The following is a 7138-nucleotide window of genomic DNA, read 5'->3' on the forward strand; positions in this document are numbered from 1 at the left end:
TACACGCAAACAAAACACACAATGAAAATCACGTTATTGCAATACATGGCTGAAGGACTTATTCTGTTGTTCAGGCTTTTATATTTGTCTTAGATTTCCTACGTCTTTGTCTTACTGAGTCTAGGTCGTCATTGTCTTCTGCCTTCTCTTCCTCTCCTCTTCTTTCTCCTCCTTTCCCTCTTTCAGTCCTTCTTCTTTTCTAGAGGTAGGGTCTTATTGTGTAGCCCCGGTTGCCAGCAAGTCTCTGTAATTCTTCCGAGGGCTGAGACTGCTGGCCTGTGCTACCACACTCATCCTGGTGTTCTTTTCGCTTTGAACTGGGAGTCAGTACCCTCCTGCTGGCCTGGAGCTGTTGACTTTCTCTAAGCTGTCTGCATCCAGAAGCTGGTGGCCTCCTAGGAGGCTGATGAGCAAAGCAGGGATCATCTCTTTTTATTTTGCAAATTTTCCGTCTTGCAGAAGTTAGAACAGGACAATGAGGGCTGGGGGTGTGGTTCAGGCCTGAGCGTGCCTGTCTAGAGTGCGCAAGTCCTGGAATCCATTTCTAGCAGAGCATAGACCAAGTGGGGGCATACACCCAGAATCCTGTCAGGAGGTGAAGGCAGGAGGATCAGGACATTGGCTACTTAGTGAGTTCAAGGCCAGACTAGGCAACACGAGATTCTGTCTCAAAAAGAAAGCAAAACAGGACAAAGAAAAGTAATGGGAAACAGTTTATTTTTCGCCTCAATTCACCAGTTGTCTCCATCATATCATCTATGTGTATCTGTTCATCATCTATATCAGTCTGGCTGTCAATCTCTCTCTTCCCCCTCCTCTCTCTCTATACATAATCCATTTGTCTATCAACCAATCAGCTATCATATATCTATTATTTATCCTCTCTTTTTCTTCTTCCTTTTCTTCTTCCTCCTTTCTTTCTTTCTCTTTCTTTCTTTCTTTCTTTCTTTCTTTCTTTCTTTCTTTCTTTCCTTCTTTCTTTCTTGTCAAGACAGGGTTTCTCTGTGTAAGTCTGACTGTCCTGGAATTTTCTCTGTAGAGCAGACAGGCACACCTTGAACTCACAGAGATCTACCTGCCTCTGCCTCGTGAGTGCTAGGATTAAATGTATGCACCACCACCAGTTCCTGGCTTATCTAATAATCTTTTATCTATCTATTTATCATTATATATTATCTATCCACCAATCATCTATTATCTGTTATCCATCAATCAGCAAATCATTTATTATCTATCTATCATGTATCTATTTTGCTTCTTATGTATGTATGTATATGTGCCATTTATCTTCTGTATCTATAAGGTCTGTATCTATATATTTATTTTCTATCAGTGTCTATAATCTATGTAGCTATATATCCACCATTATAAGTATCTGTCAATCAATCTTCCTTTACCCTACCTCTTCTCTTTTCCTTCCTATATCACTTGCCCACCCCCCCAGTTTTCCCAGCCAATAGAAAGTGTGCTGCAGACATCAGGACCCTCCATTGGGTTCTGTGAGGTTCTGAGGGTGCGTGGTGATAACACCATGGGCACACTCTGAGGACTTCCTATTGATACCTGTCACTGGCTCAATCCAGCACCTCTGGTGGTTCTGTGTTGCTGCTGGCTTGGAGGGGTGGTTGGAGTCCAGGGCAAACAAACAAGAGCTGATGTGATTCACCTCCTTGTTATCAGCTTGCTGCCTTAAGGACCAGACTTGGGATTTAAGTGGCCCTGTCCAGCACCATGTCCCCTCAGTGCCGCTTCTTGGCCCCCTGACATTCCTCTCGCAGGAACTGTCGTACCACAGCAAGTGGCCAGAGTTAAGAGCATGGGGCTATCCATACCTTTCATCTGTTTCTTTATGTTGTGTCCTATGCCTATGTCTCAACTGGGACCTGTGGACATGGAGCCTGTTTGGCCACTATCTTCCCTGTCCTCTTCCTGCAAAAGCAGCCTTTTCTCCTAGAGTCTGTTCTCCAGCATGCAAGAGAGACCCTCAAGCAAAGCCACCATTCCTGCCCCAGGGTCTGATTGTCTGTGTTCACAGCAAAGTTGAAACTCATAAAATCAGATGGCTGTGGCATCAAAGGCCAGGGAGGCTAACTCTGGCAGGGCTGCAGCTTTTGCCTTGGACACTGGTGCGTGACTTAGGTCGTGGTGGGGTTGGGCTCCGGGACCATGGAAGGAGCTGATGATGCTGAGGTAGTTGTGCCTTGAGGAAGCCCACACTGGTCTGCCGGAGGGGACAAGGGCCCAGGATGAGGGAGCACCAGCTCTAAACACACATTCAGAGTCACAAAGAGGTCTACTCCCTCCATGACACTTCCGGATTTGCTGAGGAGAAATCTTTAGGGACAATGACTGGTACCCATTATGACATCGTACTTTGTATTCCACTCAACAGCTTCATTCTCTGCAGAAAAAAAAACAAAAACAAAGATAAAGACAACAAAACAACAACTCAGTTGAGCCTTTGCTTGTCATCTCAGTGCTCAGAAGGGAGAAGCAGGAAGATTTGAGTTTGAGGTCATACCTTGACTCGATATGATAAACCAAAGTGTGTGTGGTGTGTGAGTGGGGGAAACCCCAACGAACTCAGCTTCCTTCCTTTGGACTTAACGGCCCACAGTCACACCACCCACTGCCTCTGACCTGTTTTGTCCCATCATCCTTTCCTCTTTGCAGGACTTACGACCTGCTAAGCTGGTTCCTGCCTCAGGGCCTTAGCACTGGCTGTTGTTATCTGGTTTGGAATTCTTGGTCTGGATCTTTTATAAATGCACCCTTCCCAGCCACCTGAAGTGACAGCCACTGGCTGCTTAATTTATTGCTTCCTAGATACTGCGGGTTCCAAGAAGGCCTGGTATACTTCTGCCTCTCAGTGTTTATCCAGATGCCAGGCACACATTTCTAAAGGCTACCTGCAGAGCCGCTTGTTGCTCAGACAAATCTGAGCTTCTGAGAGGCCAGTATACCCAGAGTAACACAGAAGTGGGGGGAGGCGGGGCAGTGTCCTACGCATGTTGAGTTCAGAAGCTAGGATCCTTACTTGGCTCAAAGAGGAAATACATGAAACACAAGTTCTCTTCCTTGATTTGGGGAATTATTTTTTGAGACATCTCATATGATAGCCCAGGTTAGCCTGAAACTCACTATGTAGCCCAGGCTGGCCTAGAACTCCCAGTTCCCCTGCCTCAGCCTCAAGTGCTGGAATTACAGGCATAAGCCATCAGAAAGGGTTTCAGATACCTTTTCTATTTTCTTCTTTAAAATTTTAATTGTTTGTTTATTTTGAGACAGGGTCTTGTCCAGACAGGTTGGCCTGGAACTTTTGGTCTTATCGCCTCAGCCTCCTGATGCCTCTACCAGACTGATTTCCAGAGGTTATTTTTAGTGTATTTGAACCACATTTACCAGGGGGTATGGGATGTGTGTGTGTGAAATGAGTAATAGCCATGTTATTATTTAACTTCATACTTTGCAAAATGTTACCACTGTAATCCATAGTTATTACAAAAGTTACTAACAGAAGTTTTATTCTGGGGGATGGAGGGATGGCTCAGCAGTTAAGAGCACTGGCTGCTCTTCTAGAGGACCTGGGTTTGATTCTCAGCATCCACATGGCAGCTCACAACTGTAACTCCGCTTTCAGAGGATCTGATGCTTTCTTCTGGCCTCTACAGGCACCAGGCATGCTTATGGTGCACAGACATACGTGAAGGACACTCATCCACCTAAATTTTTATTTAATTGATTTTTTTTTCTCCACCCTGCCTAGGATCCAGAGTCCCGAGTCTTCTGAGCCTCCATGCTTTGCAGGTAGCAGTTCTGACCAGACACACCTCAAGGCCTGGTGGCCACCTGTAGCTTCAACTTCTGACCAGGACAGAATTTATTGTACTCTTTGGGTTTCCACTTTTTTGTTTTGTTTTTGAGACAGGATCTTATTATGTAGGTCAGGCTATCCTTGAAGTTGAGGTAATCCCGTGCCCCAGCTTCCCGAGTTCTGGGATTATAACATGCAGCACCATGCCTGGCTGAGCTTTCTTCTTTTCTGTCCCTTTCCTTTCTTCCCTTCCCCTTCATTCCTTCCTTCCCTCCCTTCCTCCCTCCCTTCTTCCTTCCTCTAAGGCAGGGTCTAATGTGTCCCTGGATGGCCTTGAGCCCCGCAGTGTGTCTCAAGGATGACCCTGAATTCCCAATCTCCAGCCTTCAGAGTGCTGGAATTACAAGCCTGCTTCACCAGAGTTTTTATTTGGTGCTGGGAACAGAACCCAGGGCTTTGTCTCTGCTAGGCAAGCAGACTATCGCCTGTGCTACCTTCCCTCGCCTCTAGGTTCTGCTTTCAAAAGCCATGGTACATTCCTTTACATAGGTCTTCATTCACAAAACATCCACAAGTCTATTGTGGGTTTATAGGCTATTTTAAACATAATTTCTGTTTGTGTATTTAAAAGTGAAAATAAAAACACTGACTAGGGAGTGGAAATCAGCCTGGAGGTGCCCTCCCACCCCAGCACAGACTTATCTTGTTTTCTGGGGAGCCTGAACTGGAAAGGCCCGATCCTTAGCCTGAAGGAAGGAGGGGGGGCAAGATAATGACATAATTAAGGCTTGTGGCCGGGCACTTTTGATCTTCAAGGACCAGAGCCCACATGGCTGAGGCTCCATTTGGGTTAATTGCCCAGAACCAAGAAAGCCTTGCCCAGAGATAAAGGGAAACTGGTGTTTCAACATTACAAATTGTTCTGGGATGGCTCTGGCAGAGCCTGGATGCCTGGGGCCCAGCTGGCCCCACCCGCATAGAGAGGGTCCTGTGGGTTCCTGGGGACTGCTGGGTGCAGAGACCACCTGCAGGGTGAAACACTGACTTCCAAATTTTTTTTTTCCCACAGATAAAGGAACCAAATTCAAGGCGAGCCAGGGGCAGATCACACCAATAACACCAGAGCAAAGAGCTCTGTGTCAGCAGCACAGAGCAAAGGAGGCTTCGATGTGCCTCTTTTAGGGGCTGGGCTGGGATGTCCAGACTTGGAGCTACCCATCCGTATAGCCTTCGCATTCTTGCCTAGTGCAAATGCAACCTGGGCCATTCTAGCTTCCTGTCTTCTTGGATCTCCCAAGGGATGGAACCCTGGGTCCCTGGGACCCAGTACCACCTGCTCTCTGTAGACTGGAAGAAGGTCTAAGTCCCGCTGCCTCCGGGTGGCTGTGTGAAATTATTTCGCAGGGAGAAAGACCGACATCAGTATCAGGGCTCAGTATCGGTCCTTGCAGCTAATGATCGCAATAACAACGATTGCAATAATTGAGCACGGATAATTGAGTTCCAAGTAGTTGCAGGGCACTGGCTAGATGGATGAGTGTGGGGGAAGAGGAGTGCTTCATGTTTAAGATGCGGGGCTATGAGGCGATTTCTCCAGTCCAGCCCGATGGTCTCCCTCCTCTCACAGTCGTTGTCTACACTCCCCTGTGTGCTCCCGATCTTGGATGGAGAGAGCACCATCAAGGGTTAGTAGTTAGTTGGTTACCTCAGCTGCTCAACCCCTCTCTTGGGCTATTTGAAGCACTTGACACTTTAATTATGGGCGGGCGGGCACGTCGCGCTGCGCCGGGGGCGCTGGAGACAGGCCGGAAGCATCCGCTCTGGGGGCGACCGGACATCCCTGGTCACCGCCAGGTGCACCTTCTGGTGCCGGTCCCCACCTCCTTGCCTAGCTCGGGGCTACTGGTGCCTTCTTCCTCCAGGGACCCTCCACCTGACATCAGGTGTCCACAGCCTCTAAGATGTTTGTCCTGGTTGGGGCAGGATTATTTGGGGGTGGGTGCGGGTCTTTTTCTGGCACCGGGCTTGGGGGTTGTTCTCAGTCGCTGGGGCGGGGATGCCCGGTGGAGCCTGGAGCGACGCACCTACAGGCTAGGGCAGCAGCCGCCCACACCTCCTCCGACTCTAAAGTATATTTAGCCTCATTATCAAATGTTTGCAGTGAACCGAGTGAACCGCCTAATAGCGGCTGGAAGTGAAACTCGAATCCCAGCCAGAGGGAAGCACGTGATCTCTCCCACCAGAAGGGATCACCGAGGCGCGGGCGGGACAGGTGCGGTGGCCTCGAGCGCATGCAACCCCGCCAGCTTGGCTTGGTTTCTTGGTGTTCTCTGGAAGCCTGACACCTGAACCTCACCCCCTCACACAGCCCTTTCTTCAGAGGTCAAAATGAGAACTGGAAAGTGAGCAGCGGGTCCCAAGGGGAACCGAGGCACGGGGCTGGTCTGAGTTGGCTGGTTCTCCTTTAGGCCCTTGACTACATGTTTTAGCCAGTCGCAGTTTTCAGAGACCAGGTGTCCATGTATTAGGCGTCTTCCGAGGACCTATGGGAGGGTGAGTGGGTAGGGGCCGCTGTCTCACATCAGAGAACCCTGTAAGCTTAAGGGTGCGTGCCCCAGTCCCCTCAGGCGGCTGGCGCCGGGCTGCACAAGCTCTTACCACCCTCGCGCGGCCGCTGTTGTTGCGGTCGCTATGACGACGGGTCGCGGTTTTATTTTTAATAGCGGTCGGCGATTAGAGCAGTGCCTGCACCCAGCTCCCCGCAGCTCCCGCATCCCCGGCACTGCATCCAGGCCTAGCTTAACTCTGGCCCCAGATGTCCCCTTGCACCTTCAGAAATCCTTCTGCCCTGCTCTGATTTCCAGCTGGGCGCCCCTGCCGCGCCAGAGTAAGGGGGAGAGAAAAGCACAGATAGGCGGGGTCCCCAGGAACCCGCGGGCCTCCACGCGGAGGTGGTGGCCGGACGGGCGCGGCATCCCCTCCGCAATGCAACCCGATCTTCTTCCTGGATTCCCATATCCACTGTCACACCGGGTCGTCGAACTGCAAAGAGGTGTCCTTTGGTCCTCTCTGCCTGCGAGGAGCCCGAGGGCTTGGCAGGACAGGACGCGCAGGACTCTCGGCATAAGAAGGTGAGGAGCTCTACCCAGGTCCAGCTGGGTCCTGGTAGTCGCCGCCAGAAGCCATCCAGTGAGCCTCCATCGCCAGAGCTGCACAAAGTTCCACCAACACGGATAAGGCCTTGGCTTTCGAGGACCTCGAGGTGGGGCGCTTCCCAATGTTTTCCAGAATCCCTTGTTAGGCCAAGAGGGGGTGTCATCTTAT

This window comes from Microtus pennsylvanicus, chromosome 1, assembly GCF_037038515.1.
Source record: "Microtus pennsylvanicus isolate mMicPen1 chromosome 1, mMicPen1.hap1, whole genome shotgun sequence".
NCBI classification, from domain to species: domain Eukaryota; kingdom Metazoa; phylum Chordata; class Mammalia; order Rodentia; family Cricetidae; genus Microtus; species Microtus pennsylvanicus.